We start from the raw sequence: 23,662 nt of genomic DNA, 5'->3' as shown, positions 1-23,662 counted from the left end.
GGCCTCGAGGGCCCATGGGAGGAGAGCTCTCATGTGTGATCATGCAGTTCTGCATGCTTCTCCCTCTCGGGCTCTCTCCAGTTTTGCATCCAAGCAGCCATATCCCGGAGCAGCTCTACTCTGTGTAAGGTGCCACGCTAGGCGCTGTGGGAAAATCAAAGATAAATCAAACGGAGCAAACAAGTTAGCCCTGGTCTAGGCACCATGGACCGCAAGTAGGATGGGAGAGCACCCTTCAGGGAGTACCTCCTATGTGCCAGGCATTGTGCTAGGTACTCCGTGTGCATTTATGCAAATATTCGCAACAATGCAAGGTAGGAATCATCCCCATTTTACAAATGAGGAAACCGAGGCTCAGAGAGGTTCTGTGACATGGCCAAGCCTATTCAGCGAGGAAGCAGCATTGGTATTCAGAGCATTGTTGTCGGGCTCCAAAGCGCACATCCTTCTCTCGGCACCAGACTGAGATTAAAAAAAAAAAGGCAGCAGCAGGCTCAGTGCTCGCCTTGAAGGAAATTACGGCAGAAGACAGAATGTGATCAGGTTCCCGAGCGAGGCAGAGGTCAGGGAGGGGAAGGTCCTGCGAGGACTTCCTCGGGTCAGGCTTCCTGGGCCAGCACCCGGTCTGCTGAGAATTTGAGAACCGACTTGGAGTCTAATCCTGCTTCCCCCGTTTAATAGCTACTAACGTGACCTTGGGCAGGAGAGTAAAGTGATTAAGAGCCTGAACTCTGGCATCCAACAGACCTGGATTTATGTCCCAATTCCACTAGCTGTGTGTCCTTGGGCAAGTCATCTGTCTAACCACTTGGAAATCCACTTGCCTCATCTGTAAAATGAGGATCATAACAGGGTTGTGATCTCATAGGGTCTAGGCAAGGATTAATGCAATAATGTGTGTCACGCGCCCAGCACGGAGTAATAGTAATAATATCAGCTAAGGGTTATTAAATGTTGGCCAGGTACTAGGCATTGTGCCCAAAATGCCTTATGGACATTATCAGATTTAATCCTGATAATAATATTATGAAGTGGATGCTACTATTATCAACATTTCTAGGTGAGGAAACTCAGTCTCAGAATGGTTGCCCAAAAGACACAGGGCTAGCAGCTGGCACAGTTGGAATACAAAGTACCCAGTGCATGAGGCTAAAAATGAACAGAGAGTAGGAGGTGGGAGGCATCTGCTCCAGGAGCTATACTGGGGTCTCCAGGGACTTGAAGGGAGGCTGAGAAGCACCCTCTCTCCTGGGCAGGGACACTGGCTTCAGCAGAGGCGTTTCCTCCACCTCCAAAGGCAGCAGGTCAGAGGACCTGGGAGCTCCCTCTGAGCAAATCTGCTTTTCCCTCTGGTAATTATAATTTGTCAATCTTTGTTGAGCACGGATTCCCCCGACTCAGACATTCTCGTCACACAGCCCTTCCAGGGAAGGCAGAGAGAGAACTCTGCCCTTTGCAGCAGGCTGGTGAGGATTAACTGCCAAGTCATCTAGCGGCCGAATTTCAAGTCACATGTTTTCAGAGAGCCCTGGTCTCGGGGCTGGGGTGTGGGGGCACAAAGCACGGAGTGTGAAATGTGAAAAACCTGCTAACTCTGGAACTGGGGAAGGGGTCTATTCTCCCTTGGGCCCCAGCAGCTCCTCTGGTGGGTGGGACAAAATAAACAGGTTGCCAACACCAACCGGTGGTACTGCCCAATCGAGGACCAGGGGAGAGTGTGCCATTTTCTTGAATGACTCTGGCTGTCCCTTTATGGCCATGGGATTTGCCCAGGAATCTATGGTGACCCCAAAATTGATCTAGAAAGGGTCTCTAGGTTGTGATCTGGTTGGAAGCTAGGTGTGCAGTAGTGTCTGCACCATGCTCTCCACAAGACAGATGACACTGTCCATATCAAAGACTGAGGGCAGGGAGCTCATGGAGATTTTACTGGCACTAAAGCTCTCCCAAGCTGCCTTTGTATATTGCCACTGCCAGAATGAACTTTCTAATCACACTGTTGAAACCATTAAAGGTTAAGTAAAACATAACAAAACAAAACTTATGGCAATAGGCTCCTTACAGCTGACTTTTCAAGGCTACGCTGCTATAGTTAGGATCATGGACTTGAGAAATGCCAGAATCAGAAGGACCCTAGAAACTGTCTAGTCCAGGGCTCAGCAAACTATAGCCCTTGGAACAAATCCAGCCTTATGCCTTTTTTTTTAAAATAAAGTTTTATTGGAACACCACGGCCATTCACTTACACATTGTCTATGAGTGCTATTTCATGCTACAATGACAGAGGTGAGTAGCTGCAATGGAGACCCTGGGCCCTGCAAAGCCTAAAATATTTGCTCTCTAACGCTTCGTAGAAACTGGTGACCTTTGGTCTTGTCCATCCCTCTTATTTTACATGTGGGGACACAAAGCCCCAGAAAGGGGGAGGGATTTGCCTGGGATTTTGATTCTACCACGTGACTCTTTTTTGCTGTCACCTGTTTCTGCAGTCTGGAGCAGGCTCTGAATTTGAATCCCAGCTTTAGCTAACCAGATGTATGACCATGGGCAAGTTGAACAAACTATTCCAGATTCCATTTTCTCATCTGAGGCCTGGGGATAATGCATTCTATTTCTTGAGATAATGCACATACTAAATGGTTGTGACAATTAAAGGAGTCTGTAATGCTTAGGCTGGGATCTGGCTCATAACAAACATTCAATCCTAAACAGTGACATTATTATATTGATGCCCTCTGTGATTTTATATGCATTAATCATATCCCTCCCACTCCAGATTTCATAAGGGAAAGGGCTACTCCTTACCTGTGGTTCTTTAACCTTTTCGGTCTAGATCTTATTGAGAACCTACTGCAAGCTGGGGACATAGTGCTTTACTCCACCCTTTTCTTGAATTCCTGACAGGGGCTTCCTCAGTGCTAAATTCCTGGCAGGGCCCCTTGATTAACTGATCTTCATCCTGTGACTTATTTTTTTTGCTGGGCCTCTATCCTGCTAACTGTATCTGGATGTAACCTCTTTCACTCTTGGGCAACAGAACTAATCCAGTGTTTCCTCATTCATCATGGAGCAGAACTTGAACTGAATAAAGTGAGTGGACATCGGCCTTTCTTTCCTCTGGAGATTGTGGTCTGAGATGAATAATGGGATTGTGCATCTGAAGATGTGTGGAGAATTGTGCCTGACATTGAACACGGATGTGAGTTAAATAAGGAAACAAGTAAAATACGTGACTTAGGTCTCAAATTTCTCCATCCTTCCTCTTCTGGCTCTCTTGTGGCCCTCTGAACCAAACCATCCAGCCCTTGTGGGGGATTTTCACTTGTGGTGGCCACCAAGTTCAGAAAGGTCTACAGGAAGTGGTGGGAACCTTTTTCCTTGGGGGCATCTAAAAATTGTATCTGGACAAAGAGTTAGAGCCCAGCTTTTGGATAGGACAGACTAGGCCCCTGGGGAGCAAGGCAAGGAAGTGATGTGAATGGGTGACTTCTGCCTTCTCATATATTCTCTGGCAGAGATGACAGGGTAGGACCTTGGATGGGTGTGGGCATGCTTGGGAAATGGTCCGGGGCCCATGGGCATGGCAAAGGAGGGCAGAGGGTGAGAAAGACAGTTTCCCTTGCCCATCTCCTTCACATACCGAGGAATGCTGGGACAGGAAATGCCCTGTGTTTCTCAGCTGTTTACTGGACACCAAACTGGTAGATTTGGAAGACTGCCTTGGGAGTCCTGAAGAGATGAACGGAGAAGGAAGAGACTTGTTTTTCCTGCCTCTGGTGAGACTGCCCTGGTAAATGCTCGGGGGTGGAGTTTGGGGAAGATTTTGTGGAAACTTCTAGAAAGGAGCAGCGTGGTATGATGGCGGTGGTTAGCTGCATGGTGTGAATTACAAGTTCCTGGAGGGGCCTCCAGGTATCTCTTCTGCCTTTTGGAGTGCTAGCCATTAGGAGGTAGTCACAGCCCTCTTCCTATGGCCCTGTTTTAATTAACTGTGACTGAGCGCAGGAGTTGTGCTAAGCAAATTCACAGGAAACATCTCATTTAACTCTCCAAACAACACTTGTGGAGGACATTGATGGCTCCAACTTGCCAGTGTGGCAACTGAGGATAAGATTAATTAACATGCCCAAGATTACCCAGAGATGGGATTAGGGCAGAGGCAGTTTGACTCAAAATTGATACTTTTCACCTCCCAAATTACCCACTTGGCTGTAGGCTGACCTCGAAACTAAATAAAACCATAGGAATTTCTGGGCAAACCTTAGTAGGATTCTGAGATGCAGAAGTTGTTTTGGTTCGTGTGCAAACATGGGCCCTTTTCTGGGGTGAGGTCCAAGGATTACATCTCTCCTCCTAACCCCTCCCTGGGAAATTCAGGTGAGCTCAAGGGCACGTGTCAGGCTGGAATCTCAAGCCTTTCAAGAAGAAGAGTGGAGGACCTGACCCGATAATTGTCTCTAAGGACTGCAAAGGTATTGATCCCATGAAGGTAACCAACCGTTGTCTATCTGAGAGAGAGAGAGATGGGGGGGGGGGGGGGGGAAGAGGTGGGGGGGGACACACGAGAGAGGGGAGAGAGAGGATACAGACACAAAGGACAGCATGAGAGATGCCAGTCACACCTAAGGAAATAGCTTATTAAACATCAGATCAAATTCTAGTTTCTGGCACCTCCTAGCTTGGTGACCTTGGGCAAGTTACTTCATTTATTTAAGCTTCTGTCTGTTTATCTGTTTATCTGTTACATGGATATTTTAATAGTATTTACCCAACTGAGTTGTTGTCCAGATTCAAAGGGACTTTGGCACCTAGAAAGCTCTCAATACATATGTTATCGTTGATATTCTGTGGAATCAAAAAACATACAACAGATTTCTCAGAATCTGGAGTTTTAAGGTACAGATTTTTCTAGTTAACCTCTCAGTGAATCTCCTAACCCTTTTTTTTTTTTTAATACTCACCTGAGGATATTTTTCCCATTACTTTTCAGAGAGTGTGGGAGGGAGAGAGAGAGAAACATCGATGTGAGAGAGACACATCCATTGGTTGCTTCCTGCATGCACCCCAACCGGGGCCAAGGATCAAGTCTGCAACTGAGGTACATGCCCTTGGCTGGCATCGAACCCGGGACCCTTCAGTCTGAGGGCAGACACTCTAACCACTGAGCCAAACCAGCTGGGGCTCTTCTAACCCTTTACTTGCCAATTGGTATAACTGATTCCTTTTTCCCCCTGATATAAATATTCCTAAAAAGAAACAGTGGCTGGAAAAATAACAATAGCTACCATTTTGTTGAGAACCCACTGTGTGCTGGGCTTGTATTATAAGCTTTCTGCGCACTATCTCAGTTTAACACAAAAATCCTACGTAGGCAGAAGTAATGTATCTGACCTTTGAGATGCAATTTCTGAAATTGCCTCTGCCATACCTAGAAAGCCCAGGCTTGCTGGAAATATTTCTTCATGCAGAGAACTCCTGGCAAGGCTAGAGACAACACCAACATGGGTGTTGGTGGGCTTGGGAGTGAGCTGTGGTGGGCAGTGGGCCCTGTGAGCTCTCTGTGCAGAGGGAGAGGGAAACACTTGGTCCAGCAGGCAGGCGCTGGGTTCCCAGCCTATTCTTGTTGGTCACTGGTACAATTAGCGTCAACAGGAATTTTCCTTGGGAATCAGACCAAAGAGGCTCACAGACTATAAACCATCACATCAGAGGCTGACCGTTCATGCCCAAGAAAGGCAGGGAAGGAAGGGGGCACATGAGAACCTCCACCTCTCCCTAATGCTGCCAAGGGGTCCAGATTAATGGGAAGGGGAAGAAGAGATGGAGGGAGAGGGCAGAGAACAGGCGCCAGTGAATACATATTTTCAATTAAATTCCAAGGGCTGAGTGGAGGAGTGAAAAGAATAAAGTATTCAGTCTGGAGGGTTTTTTCCTCAAGTCAAGCTGGGAAACTCATCCCTGAAACAGCAAAACCAGCTCTAGGTGTGAAAGTTCAGTCCTCTGTTGTCGCCTGAAGACTTTGGAATGTTCCTTTGCTCCGTCTGGGAGACTGCTCACTTTACCCCTTCTTAGTGCTGCTCCCAGGAGCCTAGGAATTTAGGAGGAAGGAAACAGGGAGCCAGTGAGCAGACCAAGTTTTGCCTACACAGCCAGAGACACTCAAACTTCTCTGGGCATGAGTCACCTAGAGGGGGCCTTAAAATTCAGATTCCTGGGTCCTGGCCACATTAGGTCTGAAGTGAGGTCCAGCAATTTATATTTTTCAGTGTCACCCAATGATTCTATTGCAGAAGACTGGCAGACCACATTTTGAGGAACATTATTTTACTCCCATTACCCCCATTTTACAGATCGTCAAATGGATGCCCAGAAAGTACAAATGACTTGGCTCAATGTCTCACAGAGAGGGTTCTCGTAGGATCTAGGTCTTAAACCCAGGTTTTCTGACCTGTCCTGATAGCCTTGCCTCGGCTGGACCTGTTAAGAATGACTTTGGCCTCCACTTGCTGTTCCTTACTCCTTGCCAGGGGCCATCCCTTCTCCACAGCTCAAATCGGGGGTCGCTTCCTCAGGGAAGGCTGTCTTGCCCCTTCCTGCCTTAGTCTAGGTGAGGTGCCTTTCTTCTTGCTCTCAGAAAACCGCACCCCTCTCCTTCACCGCGTTCACCTTGGTTTGTGATTACACAGCCTCCATATGATAATCGGATCTATATCTGCGTCCCTCCTTGAACTTCAGGCTCAATGACAGCAGGGGGTTTCTTTTTGCTCATCCAAAGGCCTAGCACAGTGTGTGATGGATAGATTGTAGGTGCTCAATAAATATTTATTAGATAGTAAGTGAATGAATGAGTGAATGAGTGAATGAAAAGGGCAGGTTGATTTCAGTCTTAACTGAAAGTCAAAATAAAGCAAAATTTGTGAGACTTTACCTTTCAATGAGCTTTCTCTTTCGAGACATCTTTTTTTTTGAGGGGAGGGAGGTATCTTGTTTTTGTCCTAGCCTGTTTCATCCCAACTACCCATCTATTCCTGAAACCAGAGCATCCTGGAGGCAAAACTGTGTAGGAGGAGGTTTGCTTTCTTTGATTTTGTTTGTCTGTTCATCTTTCCTCTCTACCTTTTCTTCAATCTTTCTGTTATTACAGCAAATTTTATGTTGGGGATTCATTCTCCTCTAAGCAAGCCTCCCTTCAACTCTAACCCTTGCCCAAGGTCCCAGTGCCTTCATGTGGCCTCCAGCCCCCCCTGAATCCTGACCTTTCTAACCTTCTGTTCCTGGTCAAAGTCAACCAGTCCAAAGTCCTATATCCTGAAGGCCTGTGAGTGTTAGGACAACTCTTCAAAGTGACGGCTTCCTGCCAACATGGATCATGACCTCATCTGTTGCCTCATTTCCTCCCCTTTAACTTGAACTAGCCAAAGGTGTGTGCTCCAATGAGCTGGTGAAACCTCTGATATTAGGGTTCATCCTCTATGGAGCTAGGAAGCACTTGCGATGGGAGGAGGGTTGTAATAATCAGCAAATATCTATCGAGCTCTGTGTTAGGGTCTGAGGGACACACAAAGATAAATAAGGAGGGTCTTTTCCTCTCAAGAATCTTTATGGAGGTGTAATGGACTCACATCTAACAACAGTGTGGCCATGAGATAACACTTCTAGAGACTTTGCTGCTTGCCAAACAAATGACAGTAACCACAGTGCTGAGTTTAAATTACATTGTGTGTATAATGCACTTTGTATTAGGCCTGACACACAGTAGGCCCACTCAGTCGTGTTAATTCTTCTTCCCTCTAGTGGAGGGAGAGATTTTTCAGGGCTGGAGTAGGTAAGCTGAGGAGGGGTGCTCTCTTTGTGGTTCTGGGGAGCATATTCAACTTGTGAGAAACTTTTCTGCTCCATAGAAGCACCCACTTGTATTCAGAATTTATTTCTGCTTGAAAACAATTACTTCTTTTGTATTCAAGTGGGTCCCTGAGGATCTAGCTGAGCCACACTCTTTTACTTGCTGTGTGTACACAGGAGGGAGGCATTCAGAATCAGGGCTGCAAGGGACTGCCCTTCTCTCATTTCACAGATGGGGAAACTGAGTCCAGATAAGTGATGTGACTGTGGCCACTAAGAGACAGGACCAGGACTGAAGCCTCTAATGTCTAGCCCAATACCCTAAAAAATAAATATAGTTAATTGAGCTATGTATTATTGACATTATTTAACCACTAAGCAAATAAAAATAGCTTCTTAAAAAATTATCAAAGTAAATTGTGCTTTTTGGTAAAACTATGGAAAGGTATAGAGAACAAAAGGGAAATCACCCTTTATTCTACTATCTAGAGAAAGCATCACTGTAAATGTTTTGGCAAATGTTTTCTAGACTTTACACACTCACACACACATACCTGCACTCACATACACACATGCACACACACAAGTGCATCTTGTTTGGGCCCCTTGCCTCCATTCAACCTCCCTTGGTACCCACAGCTGCCCCCTGAGCTCCCCACCTCTCAGACCCAGGTTCATTCTCTCCTATGGCTGCAGGGGTGGACTCTAACCCAATCCGAGCCAGCGAGAGCCTGGGACTCCTTTGCCATGAGATTTGAAGACAAGGGGAAATAGGATTTGGAGCAAGGTCTGGAGGCACTGCAGCCATCGTGTGGCCACAGTGAGGGCGCCTGTGGGGAGTGAGGCTGAACAGGGCTGCGTGATATTGTCTGTCCTTCCCACGAGCCCCCACGGGAATTATTCTGACGAGGATGACCCCAGGGCTTTAGAGTAGCTAGGTGCCTATTACTAGTGGATCCAATTCTTAGTAGGACTTTGAGCAAGTCATTTAATCTCTCTGAACCTAGTTTCCTCATCTGAAAGTGGGATATTAGTTGGGAGATTATAGTGGGATAATATACTACTAGTCCTATCAATCCCGATAATAACGATTAAATTTACAGCTGCATCTATGAATTGTTTGCTGTGGTCAGGACTTATGCCAACCAGTTTAATAAGTTGTCTACTTTAATCTTCACACCCACAGAGAGTGGAAGAGAGATCTGCTATGACTGTTTGTGTAAAGGTGAGGTTGAAATGTAGGACCTGGTTCCAGCTGCCCTGATTCCTGTCATAGTCATTTTGCTAACTGATCTCTTTGCCTCTTTGAACGTTTGGTAGAGGGATCTTGGTGCTTTTCAGGTCCTCTTGGCTGGGGGCCACCTTGCCCTCTGTAGGGGACAGGACACTGATTCCAAACTAGAGAATGGGAAGCCCCTGCTGGGCTGTCACCAAGAGGGCTGGGACACTGGCCAGAGCCCTCTCTGCCTGCATGCCCCCTTCCTGGCTGTGGCCCAGTGTTCCCTAGGTAACCGTGGGGGACGCGGCACAGATTTATGACCCTGCTGCTCCTGAGCAAGTACCTGACAGGTTTTGTCCGAGACGGATGGTGTCTGGCTCCCAGATGACTCACTGGGAGGGGAGCAGACACCCGTGGGTGGTGAAGAAGGAAGAAAACCCCTCCCTCTCACCTCCCACAAGCAGAGAGACTGAGAGGAATTTCTCCATCACACAGACTGTTCAAAAGGCAGATATTCAATGCTCCCATATTATGGACGGGGACACTGAGGCCCTATGTCATCCACTCCTTCATTTATTGCATGAACATCCTCTGAGCTTTGTGCCAGACTGTGTTAGACTGTGCGGAAAATGCAAACACGGGCAAAGCTCAGACTCTCATTAACAGTGCCATTGATTATGCAGTGGAATAAGTCACAGAAGAGGGAACTATCACCAGGGTGGGATTTAAAGTTTGGGGCGGCTCCAAGAGCGAGCATGTCAATCATTTGTGCTCAAATGGGTTCGACTTCACTTCATTCTTTCAGCATCTACTATGTGCCGAGGACAGCTGAGACGAACAAGAAATCCCTAAGGGAGCTTTTAGAAAGGTGTTGGATTTTTCTCAAGATTGATTTTTAAAAAGTTGAATGATACAGAATTGAAATTACATTTTATAGCGGGGTCATTAGTTCATGCTGGTATTTAGCAAGTCTTTATTTTTAAAGCACCGTTCCTATTGGAATCCATTTGGCCATTTGGTTGGTGCTGGGGGCTGAAGGGGATGCACCAGCTGAGAAGTCCCCTCACTTTTCCCCCTAGGAAGTCGGGCTCGCTGCTCTAAGGCGGAGAAAAGAAATTAAGATTTCACTGGGTCCTTGCAGAGAACGAACTGTCTTTGATCTCCACTTGGGAGCCCTTTGGAGTAACACACATATTTTACATTGTGAATGATTCTACATTAATGTGCCTACTTAAGAGTAATACCAGTTTGTCCATATGTAAGCTTTCCCTTCTGAGTAGTTTCAATAATCCCATTTAAACTATTCTTTTTCCCTCCTCTTTCAATATTGTTCTCAAACCAATGCACATTCATGGGACCATCATGGTGGAATCTAGCACTCATTGTTTGGGAGCAGATGTGATTTTTAGAAGCAATCAGTAGTCCTTATGAAGGCACGTAGCCTTCCTTCATCCTTGGCCTGTCTGTCCCAGATCCCTTCCATGACTTCCCTGTGCTGTTCTAAATGGCTGGGCGCCAACCCCCTACCCTCCAGGGCTTGGTGGGGGGGCATGGCAGGAGGGAGAGAAATAGAAATCAGGACATTTCTCTTTCCCCCTCCTCCCCTCCAGTCCCCCCTCTCTATTTCTCGGGGGCAATTTATGGTAAAGTTTCATCACTTCCATGGTTCCTATTCCACCAGAAAGGCCACACACACACACACACACACACACACACACACACGCACACTATATATATATATATATATATATATATATATATAAATAATATATAAAAATCATGTGTGTAATATATACTAATGGCTTGTTATATAGCAGCATGAACTTACTATAAAATAAATAAAAAAGAGATTTCACTCACAATAACAACCACATATGTAACACCCAGGAATATCTTTAACAAGAAATGTAAAGGATGGCCCCGGCCAGTGTGGCTCAGCTGGTTGAGTGTTGTCCCATGAACCAAAAGGTCACCGGTTTGATTCCCAGTCAGGGCAGGTGCCCAAGTTTCGGATCCCTAGTAAGGGGCGTGCAGGAGACAGCCAATCGATGTTTCTCTCTGTCTCTCTGTCTCTCTCTCTCTCTGCCTCTCTTTCTCCCTTCCTCTTTCTCTAAAATCAATAAAAACATATTTAAAAAGAGAACTGTAAAGGACATGTATGGAAAAAGTGATGAGACTTTGGCGAAGAGCATGAAAAAGTACTTAAATAAATGGGAAGCTATGTTGTGCTCCTGGAAGCGTTGTGAAGATGTCCGTGCCCCACAGTGGAATCCATTTAAGGCAATTCCATCCAAAATATCAATGGGATTTGGAAGCAACTTAATGAAATGATTCCAAAGCGCTTCTGGAAGAACAAATACTTAAGAATAGCCAAAGATTTAGAAAAAGAAGGGTTATGTGGAGGGAATTGCCTACAGATTAAAATGCTTGATAATGTGAGTGGCCAAGGGTTAGGTTGGCAGATTATAAAAACACTGAAAGCCAGATCCCACTATGCATGAGAACTAGTATGTGACATTTCCACTCTTCACAAATGGGGTCAATTTTGGGTATTTGAAAAAAAATAAAGTTAGACCCTTACTTTTCACCTTGCATAAAAAAGAAATTCCAGATAAATTAGAGATTTAAATGTAAACATCTAAATCATAAATGTGCTAGAAGAAAGGACAGGTGCATAGTTTTAACTTTTTAGGATTCGGGAAATGCTTTTCAACGATGGCATCAACATCAGAAACCACAAGAGAAATAAGTATGAATATAAATAAAATGTGAAACTTGTGTGGCAAAACCTCCCACATTATCAAAGTTAAAACACAAAGCATATATTGAAAACATATTTTCAACTTACATGAATAATAGGTAATTAATATTCTAGATACTTAAAGAACCCTTCCAGGGCACTCATGAAAAGATGAATAACATCCACATAAAAATGTGGGAAGGTCAAGAATGGGTAAACCTTAAATAAACTATGTATGAAATCAATAATCATATAAAACTCTATGTAGTAATAATATAAATGAAAATTACATGACCATGCTATCTGGGCTTTACCTATTGGGCAGAGAGAAAGGAGTAAAACTAAGTGTGAAAGTCTGAAAAGGGTGAGGGAAAATGGATCATCTCACAGTGTTAGTAGGTGTGCAAACTGGCACATTTCTAAAGGGCGTTTGACAGAATGTGTCAGGAGTCTAAAATATGTATGCCATTACCCTGGCAATCCCACTTGCTGGAATTTACCTTAAGAAAACAAGCAAACAAATGTACAAAGATCTGCTCATCACAGTTTTTCTGTAAAAGCAAATTCTCTCTCTCTCTCTCTCACATACCCCCTAACTGGAAGCAGGGTTAATGTCTGCCAACAGGAAACTGGTTAAGACATTATAGTACATCCTTATGGAAACTGCCATGCAGCCATTTAAATGACAATGATATCAACTCATGACACAGCATATATTCAATGACATCCTGTCCATGAAATATTGAAAGTGAAAAAACCTAGGGCGCCAAACTGTACGAACAGTTATAGTCATTTTTATAATATCTAAGTGTTTAGATGATTAGAAATAGGTAATAAGCATATATTCCATAAATATATTTGCTGGGATTATGTCTGAGTAAGTGGAGGGGTTATAGGTGATTTCAAACTTTTCCTTATTTTCTAAAAGGTTTCTTTTCTTTTATAAACAATAGATACGTAATCAACTGACGCCCCTCTCCTTCCAAAAGTTATTTTGAAAGGGCAAAGTCAATTGGAGCCAAGTCCGTTAGGTAATATAGGAGTCAAGATGGATGGCTTTTCTACTTAGAGGTCCACTAACACTGTACTTATCCGTTTCCCCCCAAACTTTTGGCCCATTTTTTCCCTTCTGCTAGAAATGCTCTTTCCAAAATGCCTTTCTCCTAACGATCCCAATCCTCTCCACCTATGGAAGTCCTACCCAGCCTTCGAGGGTTGGCTAAGTATCTGTGGCCCTCTCCCCGTCCTTGCAGCCACATGGGCTTGTTCCTTCCTCAGTGCTCCCGCAGTGCAGTGGACACGGCTCCAGCACAGTCCCCACCTGCAGCCAGGTGTCACAGTTCCCTGGGAACTTCTTGTCCTGTTCTCCTCCCTTCACAGGGGAATCAAGGTGGAGAACTGCAGGCTGGGATTGAGGTGGGGAAGCCCACCTGAAAGAACGGAAGGCATCTAGTAGGAGGGGGGCTCAGCATGCTCATAACCGTGCAGGTCCAAGTGCAGAAGTTAGGGAAGGGACCAACTCTGGCTGGGTGGACTTAACTGGAGCCAGAGACATGGTACCTATCAGGACCACGTGCTTATGAAGATTCTTGGTTCTAGAAAACTAGCTCCAATTAGCTTAAGAAAAAGACCAGGAATTTATTATATTAGTTGAGTATAACACTTAATTCAAAACCTGTGTTTGGGCTTCAGTAGCAACTGGACCCAGGGGTTTAAGACATTTTGGATAATGTTTCACAGACCACATCTCATCTTTGTTTCCTTCTTTTTTCTCCACAGGATGAAACACTTTTCTTCTCTGATTCACATGATGAGAAACAAGACCACAAAAGCCCTAATTTTTACAGTTTTAGAATGTAGGCAGCTACAAAAAAACCTGGCTCCTTTACACCAGTCTTGTCCTAAAACTCCCACGGAAGGGTTCAGATAAATCCAAGGGTCAGTAGCTTACATGTGGACCAAGCAGCTGTCACTAGGCAATGGATCTATTATCACCAGCTTGGGTAGGTGACAAGGTCTGGGTCATCAACCTTGGCTGGGGAGAAGGGTCACAGCCTTCTGGGATGGCTTTCATGGTGGCTATACAGGCAAGGGGAGGGACAGTTCTCAGAAAGAGGTGCCCCATAGGTATTCACTACAGAGCACATAAGGATCCAAAATAGGATGGAGGAGAGACTGATGGTTTGCCCAGAAAAATCAATTAACATTTGAAGATTAGTTTTATGAGCCAGCAGGAGTGCAATGTTTGGATGAATTAGCCACATGACTTATTTTTTCCTTCTAAATTATAAATGCTTTGAGGTCCTGGACTCTTTTGTTGTTGTTTGCTCATCTCTCAGTGCTCGTCATAGTCCCTTACACTTAATAGGTAGTCGATAAAGGTTTGTTGTAATTTTGACCTAGAGTGTTTTAACTGCAGGTTTGCACACTGGATCTACAGGCCTTCAAATAAGAGTACTGAAGCATTTTTGACATAAAGAAATAAAGCCCCAGCCTCCTTCCCCAGGTGACTGCGTTGATGACAACACTCATTTGGAAGTGGAAGTCTTGGAAAGCATGGTATTAACGTCTTTCATTTCCTGGTCCCATTATGAGTGTGTGGGATGCATACTGAGCATCAGGCATATGTCCCATTTCTACTGGGCCCTTGCCAGTGATCCAAGGTGAGTTTTAGCCACAGTTAGAGGGTGCAACATTCACTCTTTGGATCCATAAATGCATACATCTTCAATTAGGATTCTGTGATTGGAGAGTCCACACCACTTAAGCAAAAGGAATTCATGGGTTTATATCAGGGAATACCTGGCTCCAGGGGAAACTTGGTACAGGACTCACTACAACTGGTACACAATTCTCTATTTTTTTATTTTGTTTTTTTGGTAAGAGCTCTATTTTTAATCAGGATTTCCCTTCATGCAACCCCAAATTATTGCCAATACTTCTTGGGCTACATCCTTCCAGGTTCACATCCAGTAGGAGAGATGAAGCTCACCTGTACGTTAGCTTTAGAAAAATTCCTGGACTTGAGTCTTATTGACCCTGTTTGGACTATGGGTTCAACTCTGAACCAGTCACCGTGGCTGTGGGTTTGGGGTGGATGAGGCACACTGCTCTGCTTAGCTTAGTCATATGCTCATGACTGGAGTAAAATTTAAAAGTTGAGAGTGAGGAAGGCAGCTCCCCCAAACAAAATTGGGCTATGATGTCACAAGAGGCGGAGGAGATGTTGGATGGTAAAATCAACAATTAAGTTCACCACACACACATTTGGCAGGGATTTTGGGAACCCTGTGATCTAAATAGCTCATTTCATAGGCTGTACAACTGAAGCCCAGGGAAGGTAATGAGCTTGCCCAAGGACACATAGTAAATTGAGAGCTGGGCTAAGGACTCATTCTTTTTCACTTGGAGCTCTTTGCACTGAATCACCTGCCCTTTAAGGACCCGCCTCTACAGCCAGGTCGTCATCTCCTACCTCAGTTTTCACCTCCATGAGGGATCATAGGAGCAGGGTTGTCAGGTACAGTTGTTCAGGTTATGGATTGCACAGTTTCAGGAGATTCTGTTTATTTGAAATCCATATGAATGGCGCCCTGTAGAGCTGTGCAGAGCACAACCTTTATGGGCACAAACAGGAGGCCTACACAGGAGGATGGATCTGGAATTAGTTCTTCAGCAGGGATAGTGAATACGTGTCACATGTAGCGACACCTCTCCCTCCAGGGCCCATGACAGGCATTGCCTACCAATTGTGCCACTCTTTCCCACTAAGCTCAGACTTAATCTCAGACTTTTTCTCAACCCAGCCTTCTAGTCTTCAGTTATAGCTGGCACTTACGCTAAAATGTACTTGCTTTCTTGTACTGAAGGGGGATGCTCAAATCTGTCCTTAGGATGATTCCCCACCAAACCTCTACTTAGCTTCTGATTATTGATTCTAGCATCAGAGAGCAAGAAAACTCTCAAACAACACAATCAATGAGGCCATGATAACATCATAGAATATTTTAAGGATTAAATGAGATATTATAAGTAAAGTCCTTAGATAGTGACGACATCTTGCAAATGGTCAATAATTAATAATTTAATAATAAAATATTAAAAATCACCTTTTGGAATCTGTAAACACGTTTGACGTGCTAACAGCCCCTAATGTCTGTTCGTATTCTAGAGCTGATCCCTACGTTAGAACATAAGTCAAAGGTGAAATTTCTAAGTATTATTGAGAATTAGATGTTTATCAGAGTTTCAGTTCACACGCACACACACACACCCCTTCCGGAAATCAAGTATTGTAATTTGGTGACTTTAAAAATCCAGGGGGGATAATTCTCTCTGTCCTATGCCTGAAGGCTATCTCCTGAGTTGCTCTCTTTTCTCTGTCTCTCTTTCTCCCTGGCTGTCTGTACTCATAGGAAACCAGTGAACTTGTGGGTTGTGGTGGGCAGGTCTCAGCGCTTTGTGCTGGCAGTGAAGAAGCAGCCACACACATTGTGCAGGACCACAGACGCCAGCACAGCTGGTTTCTTTAAGTGGAACCAGGCAGAGCCAGTGGAGATGCCACAGACCGGCCTTGCCCAGGACTTCTCTGCCTGTGGTTTGCCAGCCTAGCCAGGCAGAGAGAGCAGGGAAGGGTGGTGAGTGTTATTAGCTTGTTGGCATTGGAATAGGGAGCTGTGCCAGACTCTGGCAGGAACATTTCTTTTCAGGCACCAGTGCCCCTTGTCCTTCTCCTGCGGCTGGGCCTTTTGTAAGTGAACAAGGGAGAGGTGGCCAAACTCCTTAGATGTCCTCTCAGACCAGAGTGACAGAGAATGTCCCAGCAGGATGGGACTTTGAAGATCATGTGACGCAGACTTCATTTTATAGATGAAGGCACTGGGAGTCCAGCAGCAAAATCTTGACTCAGATGTTCACCAACAGGCACAGGCCTGGGCTGTTTTGAAGACTCAGATGGGCCAGCTCTGTGGAGGGTTACCTAGTGGCACTTGACCTTGAAGAGGTGAGCAAGGATTTTAGGCACCTTGCAAGACCATTTTGGGGGGCAGAGAATTTTTTTTTAATCACTCTACTTAAATGACTACCTGCTTCATCCATGGGTGGGGCTGGTTCAAGACAGTCAAATTAGCCAGTGGGAGAGGCAGAGGGTTCTAGAGAAATAGTCCCTTGGATGCAAAAAGTTGCTCTTCCATCCCAGCCATGCTACCTCCTTGCTGTGTGATTCTGGGTCACTCCTTGGACTGTCTGAACCTTGATTTCCTCTCGAGTTGCATGGGGATAACAAAGCCCTTACCAATTTGCCTCAAAGGGTTGCTGGGGAGAAAGGAAAAAAGGAACGTGGGCAATTTCCAAATGGTCCCATGTTATGTAAATAATTATTTGGGATTTAGACAGAATTTGGTTACTTGGAGCTCTTTCATTACAGAAGGGAATTCTGGGATTCCAATGTGCCAGGCACTGGTGAGGCACTCTCACCTGTTATCACATTGAATATGTACAATGACCCTGCATCTCTCTGTCTTGGTGACTTGGGGGGCTAAGATGCCTTTTCTGCCCAGTGCTGGGCACTGCCTTCTGTCCTTGAGAATTTTGTTGAGGGGTCTGTGAGAGTTGAGATTCTAGTGGAGCATGATTGATGAGTATGCTACCCTGAGGTGGTCACATCAGAAAACAAGAATGGATTGAAGAACAATTGCTCTTCAACTTGCAATTGGTTTCACATCATATTAAGTTTCCAAACCCTGGGAAATAAGGGAACTTTCCTCCTCTCTGACCTTCCATACCTACATTCAGTCAGATTTTTCTTTTTTCCTGAGCTCACACCTTTCTATCTGAATCAGGAGGGACACGTGAGAATTCCGGGGACACATCTGATCACTTAAAATTGATCAGTGCCATTAAGCTCTGGGGAATTGACAGAAGAGCTGGGAATTATGGCAGGTGTTCTGTGGAAGCACACTGCCGACTCATAACACCTATCATAGCTCAGTGACTGGCACAAACCAAGCATCTTCAAAGGACAGCCATTATTTTTATTTGCCATGAGGTACCATTTCAGAACTCAGCATTGATAGTTCAAGCTTTTTGACAAGTTCAGGTGACTCCTATTCTATAGTCATGGTAGAAACTTAAGTGACTCTCCCCCACCACAATCTCTACGCCACTGAGCAGTCTAGAGTTTGCACACAATTCCAGCTTCCCTGACACCATTCTGCCCTCATCTCATATGGAGTCAGGTCTGGCCTCCAGCCAAAGAAGTGAGGCTGCATGGCTTCGGGAGGGTGCTGTGAAAATTCTCAGTGATGAATCACTGACACTTTGCCTGAGGGCTAAAAGCACAGTCAATTTATTTGGTGCCTTCCTGCTTCCAAATTATCTAGCTCCCACAACATCTTTAGCTTGGGAACAGTAACTCAGGTGTGCCAGGGCCTCCTCTTCCTGTTGTGTAGCCACCTTCTTACCTGGTTTCCTCTCCCACCTCCACAAGCTTTCTGACACGCAGAGGTGTCAGCCCCAGCAGGCTGGGTCTTCATGAATATAGTTCAGGGCTGCAGAAGTTAAGCTGGGGAAGTGTAGAGTGAGCAATTTTCAAGCCACATTGGTACTTAACACTGTGTAGTTTTTTTTATTTACTTTTTTCATCAGAAAAGTCATCTTGGAGCTTATTGATTAAATAAGCAAAAGCACAGTGTGAACTATAAAGCCATGCATAGCTCTGAGGGGTAACTGAAATTAGTATCCTTGGGATCACGTGTGTAGCAGGGAACGCTATTGAGATGACATTTGCAATTATTTGTTTTTCTTCAGAACAAGGATTCAGAAGACAGTCCTGGACTCACTAAGTGCAGTCCCCTTCTTAGAAGGTGGATGGCATAGGGTGTTCTGGACTCACTGTGTAGATGTAGAAGGACAGGTGCAGAGTGAGTTGCTACATGATCCAAGGAGAATGAGTCCAGAGTCCTTCTTAACCTGGGAATTACTGAAGGTAGCAGAAAGTATTTTCCCAAGATGGTTGTGTCAATATATCTCCCATTCCATAGACTTGTCTTATAATGTGACATTGATAATCCTCCGTTGAGAAGCAGGGTGTCTCTTTTCCCTCCTCTTGAAATGGGGTGGATCTTAGTAACTGTCTTGACCAACAGGGTAAGGTGGAAGCAAGGCCATGTGACTTCTGAGATCAGGTCATAGATGGCAATACAGCTTCTGCCTGGCTTTTGGAACCCAGCTGCCATGTTGTAAGGAAGCACAAGCTAGGGAGAGGCCATGCAGTTGATCACGCCAGCCTACAGTAGCCAGCATCAACTGCCATATATAAGAGTGAACCAGCCCTCAGATGAATGCAACCTCCAGCTTTCGAGTTTTCTAACCGAGGCCCCCAAACATTGTGGAGCAGAGATAAGCCATTCCTACTGTGCCTTGACTGAATTCTTGACTGCCTTCCTGCCCCCCAAAACCATGAGAGGTAATACCCTACTACCATTGTTTTAAGCCACCAAGTTTTGAGGTGATTCATTATGTAGCAGTAGATGACCAATTTAATAGATGACGATTTAGACTAGGAGGAGCAGGGCAAGTATCCTACTCCTTGGAGATCTTTGGCTGGTATTTCAAGGAGGCTGGAGGTTCTGAAATTGCAGGGGAGTAGAGGACAAAAATTTCTGACAGTGCTTGGCCTGGGAGAGGGCAGGAGATGCAACAAAGCCAAGAGCTTCCTGGATGGGGTGAATCTTTGTGGGAGAGGCATGAAGATAATTGTCTCTGCTGTTGGGTTTTGAACTTAGTCCTCAAGGAAAGTGACTCTTCTCCATCTTCATAGCTGGAAATAGCACACTTTCATGCCTCTAGATGCGGGAGGCTCACAGCATACCCCAGCCCCTAGGACTTAACTTCCATTGCTTATTTCTCTTGGATATTGTAGGAGATGAAGCTCCCTAAAACCTGTGGGCAATCATAAGTGCTAGACTCAAGATATAAGATCTCTGGTCACAAAACAAGGGAGGAGTTTATGTTAGTAGAGGTTCTTGGTTGCAAGCAACAGAATTATTCTAGATAAGTTCAGCTGAAAATGAAATTATTGGAAAGATCTGGATAGTTCTCAAAACCCTGGAAGGCTACAGATTAAGGGCCAAATCACATGACAAAATCTGTTCAGTAAAGGCACAGTTGCCACAGCCCTTGGAACATGGATGTGGCTATTTCTCCATTAGGATGGAACCTTCATGTCTCTACATTTTTGTGTCATTAATTCCTAATTCCAAATCCTGAAACAGATGCATCTGATTGTCATGTGCCACCATCTAGCTGCAAGGGGAGTTGGGAAATTAAGGGTATAGACTTTCACCTTTGTACATTGGGGGGTTCCCCCCAAGAAGAAAGAGGTTTCAGGTACTGAGCAGATAAAAAATTACAAATGTCCACTACTGGGTTTTTCTAGACTTGTTCCTATGTGGGTATATCAGTGTGCTACTGTGTGTTTGGGGGGGGGGGGGGGGAGAAGAAACGCAGACCCTGGGGAAATGTCTGGGAAGAATATTACATTTAGAAAATATGGTATGCTAGTTATTTCCTGCTTATTCTCTGCATGATTCTTGCCCTTCCGTGCCCTGCCCTGCATCACAGGGCCTGGACCCTTGCAAACCACAGAGTCCAGGCCCCCTTTGGTAGGTCTGGCCAATGGGAAGCATTGATAGGAAGTTGGAAGATGAGAATAAATGAAAAAGCATGTTGTTCGCTCTCTCTTTCTCTCTCTGTTCCTCATGTGATCTTTGGGAGTGACAATATCTCTGACAATTCCAATTCAGCCACAATAGCTTAGTACCAGCCTGGTTCAACCCTCCTTGGTGGTGCCATCACACTCTCTGGCACTCCCTGTGGTGAGTCATCTGTGCATTCCTGCTCTTGGATAACCCACTCGTTCCCATCTCTGTTCCTGCCCATGGAGAAGGAGCAGCATTCTGCTTTTTCCTAGTCTGTGGCTTACCTCACTTTTCCTTTTTGTTCTTTTAGTGTTTCCAACTCTTTGTAACTAGTTCCTCGAATTATATCCCGATTTGAAATACTAATATGCTTCCTGTTTCCTGACTGGACTCTGATACACATAGCAATTTGGAAAGAACAAAATGCCTAACACTTATAATGTGATTCTCAATCAAAGAGCTTTAATGTTTCAAATGCTCCAATTTCTTTCTTTCTTTTTTTTTTTTTTTTTAAATGTATCTTTGCTGATTTCAGAGAGAGGAAGGGAGAGAGTGAGAGAGAGAGAGAGAAATATCAATGATGAGAAAGTCGTCATTGATTGGCTGCCTCCTGCATGCCCCCTACTGGGGATCGAGCCCACAACCTGGGTATGTGCCCTGACTGGGAATCGAACCGTGATCCCCTGGATCCTAGGTCGATGCTCAACTGCTGAGCCATGCCCGGTTGAGTGAATTTCTTCCATTTTGGATCTAGTAAACTTCATATGCATTATTCAAAACTTTGTTCAGGCATTAATTCTCCTGGAAGCCTTGCTGATGTTACCCCTGTACTTTGCCTCTCTGAGCCCCAAGGTGCCAAATACAGTACCACACACAGGTAAGTGTGTGATAGTAGGGATGTTTATAGTGATAGTCATGAAGAGCAGAAGTGTATATTTGCAAGAGGAAACTTCAGTAGCTTTTCCTGGGCAGGTGTGCTGACCTCTGAGTCTGGAATTCTAGTTCAGGCTTCACTAGTAGCTAGCCTTGGACAAGTCAGTTGACTTTTCTGGGCTATAACTTCCTCTCCTGAAAAGTGAGTTAATTCAGTCAGAAGGGTTCTCTCTGAACTTAAAAAAAAAGTTGTGAGTAATATTATGTGGAAGCCTAATAAGGAAACCAGAAATAGATGTTCTGGGTGAATCCAGGGGTGAGCATTCCAGAGTTCTATGAACTCCAGTGTGCCTCCAGTCATGAATGCTTGATGACACCCCCATCACACCTCCAGGGCTCCATGGAGCAAAGTTATAACTCTGCATTATATCACATCTTCTGCATATTTCGGCTTTACACACACAGGAACAAGTAGGTGAGCCAATTAAGTATGATGTGCATGCATTGCTCAAATGATAGCCTGCACACAGCCTTACTGCAACCAACAGAATTAGGGACTTGGGTGCAAATCTTCTCTAAAGTCATGTCAAATAAGATATGTGTATTTTGGCCAACTGGATAACCACCTCACCATATTCACTGGCAGATGTAAATGGAATCCTAGGGAGACTTCTGAATAAGTATAGCCCAAGTCTTTTCCCCATAAACCTGATAAGATCATTACACTAGGTTTGAGGCTTAGTTACCCCATAACGAACATTCCCTCTTGAAATTAACAATATCTGTGCTGGTTCACCTTTTCCAATTCTATATGGTCTAATCGGCTCTTCTAAGGTGAGGTGGGTATCTACCATTAGCACAGCTTGATATGACAGGAAATCGTCCTTGTAAAGCCAGTTACAGAAAAGCCAGTTGATTGTTTGATTAAAGTTCAAGTGCACTGAATTGTGCTTTCCTTAAGGAGGGAAGAAACTTGGGAACATGGGACCAAATAGAAGACAAGAGTCTCTTTGAATAAGGCTGAACCTGTCTGGAGTTGTAATTATGAAGGAGAAACTTTGACCCTGAGAATTAACACGTTTGCTATCTACTCAGTTTTCACCATTATTGTCATCATCTTTGCAGCCACTATCATTATATTCAAAGACACTGAGCATTTATTATGTGCCAGGCATAATGCTCATCACATCTAATCTCCACAACCATCTTACTCTTGTTTTTTACAGAGGAAGAAACTGAGGTTCAGAGAAGTTCCATTACTCACTTATTTTTGCATTCATCAGCTAGCAAGTAACTGAACTGGGAGTCAAATCCACATCTGCTTAATCACAAGACAATGCTCATAACCACGGCATCCTACCGTCTTCTCACTTCCAGAACCCCGCCATGCAAGAGTGAGGTCCTCATTCCTGTTTGACTTATTAGCACAACATCAGTCTGTCATGTCATCGTCAGCCTGTCCTCTCACTCACAAAGAATCCAAGGCCTGTGAGGTTCCTGTGGTGGAGCTCCTGGTGACTCACCCTCTGCTTGAAGCAGCTTCAAGAGTTTGCTGGGCACTATTGAGCAGTCATCTGGCTTGGGCGACCCTCTGAATTGAGACTGAAAGCAGTTAGCATGGGAAACCTGCCAACTCATCCTTCACCCCCCCAGCAGGCAGGCAGGCAAATTTCTTTGCTGGTAAGAACTCCTCAATGGCAATGATCTTGCCCCTGCCCCGGGGGATTTTCCAGGAGAATGGCATGTCTCTCTTCAATGGCTGCAAAAAGTCAATAATGAGCTAAAAAGACAGAAATGAAGAAGGGGGTGGAAGGGAGATGAGCTCAGAGAGCCAGCAATATAGCCAATGATTAGAGAGACGAGCCAGTCATTTAAGCCAGACTATGGGCTGCATGAGAAGGGATGTCTTGGTGAAAGGGTTGTGGAAGAGACCACACTGGCTTCTGAGCTCTGAGATCATCACCATTCGTCCGAGCATTGAAAGAACACTGGGCCTCAGTTTCAATTCCTGAATGATACTGATTTATGGTGCTTTTTGGAGCAAGTCTCTCCTTTCCTGGGTTATAAAGCATGGAGGCCCTATAGTCGAACTGCTTACATTTTAAATCTAGTCTCCACCCCTTCCAAATAATTCTGAGCAAATTCTTTAATTTCCCCAAGACTTAGTTTCCTCCAGGGTAGAATGAGATAACAGTAATACGCATCTCACAGGGTTGCCACAAGGGTTAAGAAAAATAATGCTTATTGGGTACCAAGCATTGTTACATGGTAAGCATTCTCTCTAACTTA

General features: G+C 44.8%; 1 protein-coding gene across 1 annotated transcript in view; it reads right to left on the bottom strand.

Moving 5' to 3' along the window:
- ADRA1B (adrenoceptor alpha 1B) overlaps positions 1 to 23,662 on the bottom strand; it is an 86,391-nt gene that overhangs the window by 46,873 nt on the left and 15,856 nt on the right. The gene's annotated exons all lie outside the window — the stretch shown is intronic.

Source organism: Miniopterus schreibersii, assembly GCF_964146895.1.
Source record: "Miniopterus schreibersii genome assembly, chromosome: 4".
Taxonomy (NCBI): domain Eukaryota; kingdom Metazoa; phylum Chordata; class Mammalia; order Chiroptera; family Miniopteridae; genus Miniopterus; species Miniopterus schreibersii.
Note: the sequence above shows the minus strand (reverse complement) of the source record. Positions and strands in the feature narration are given on the sequence as shown.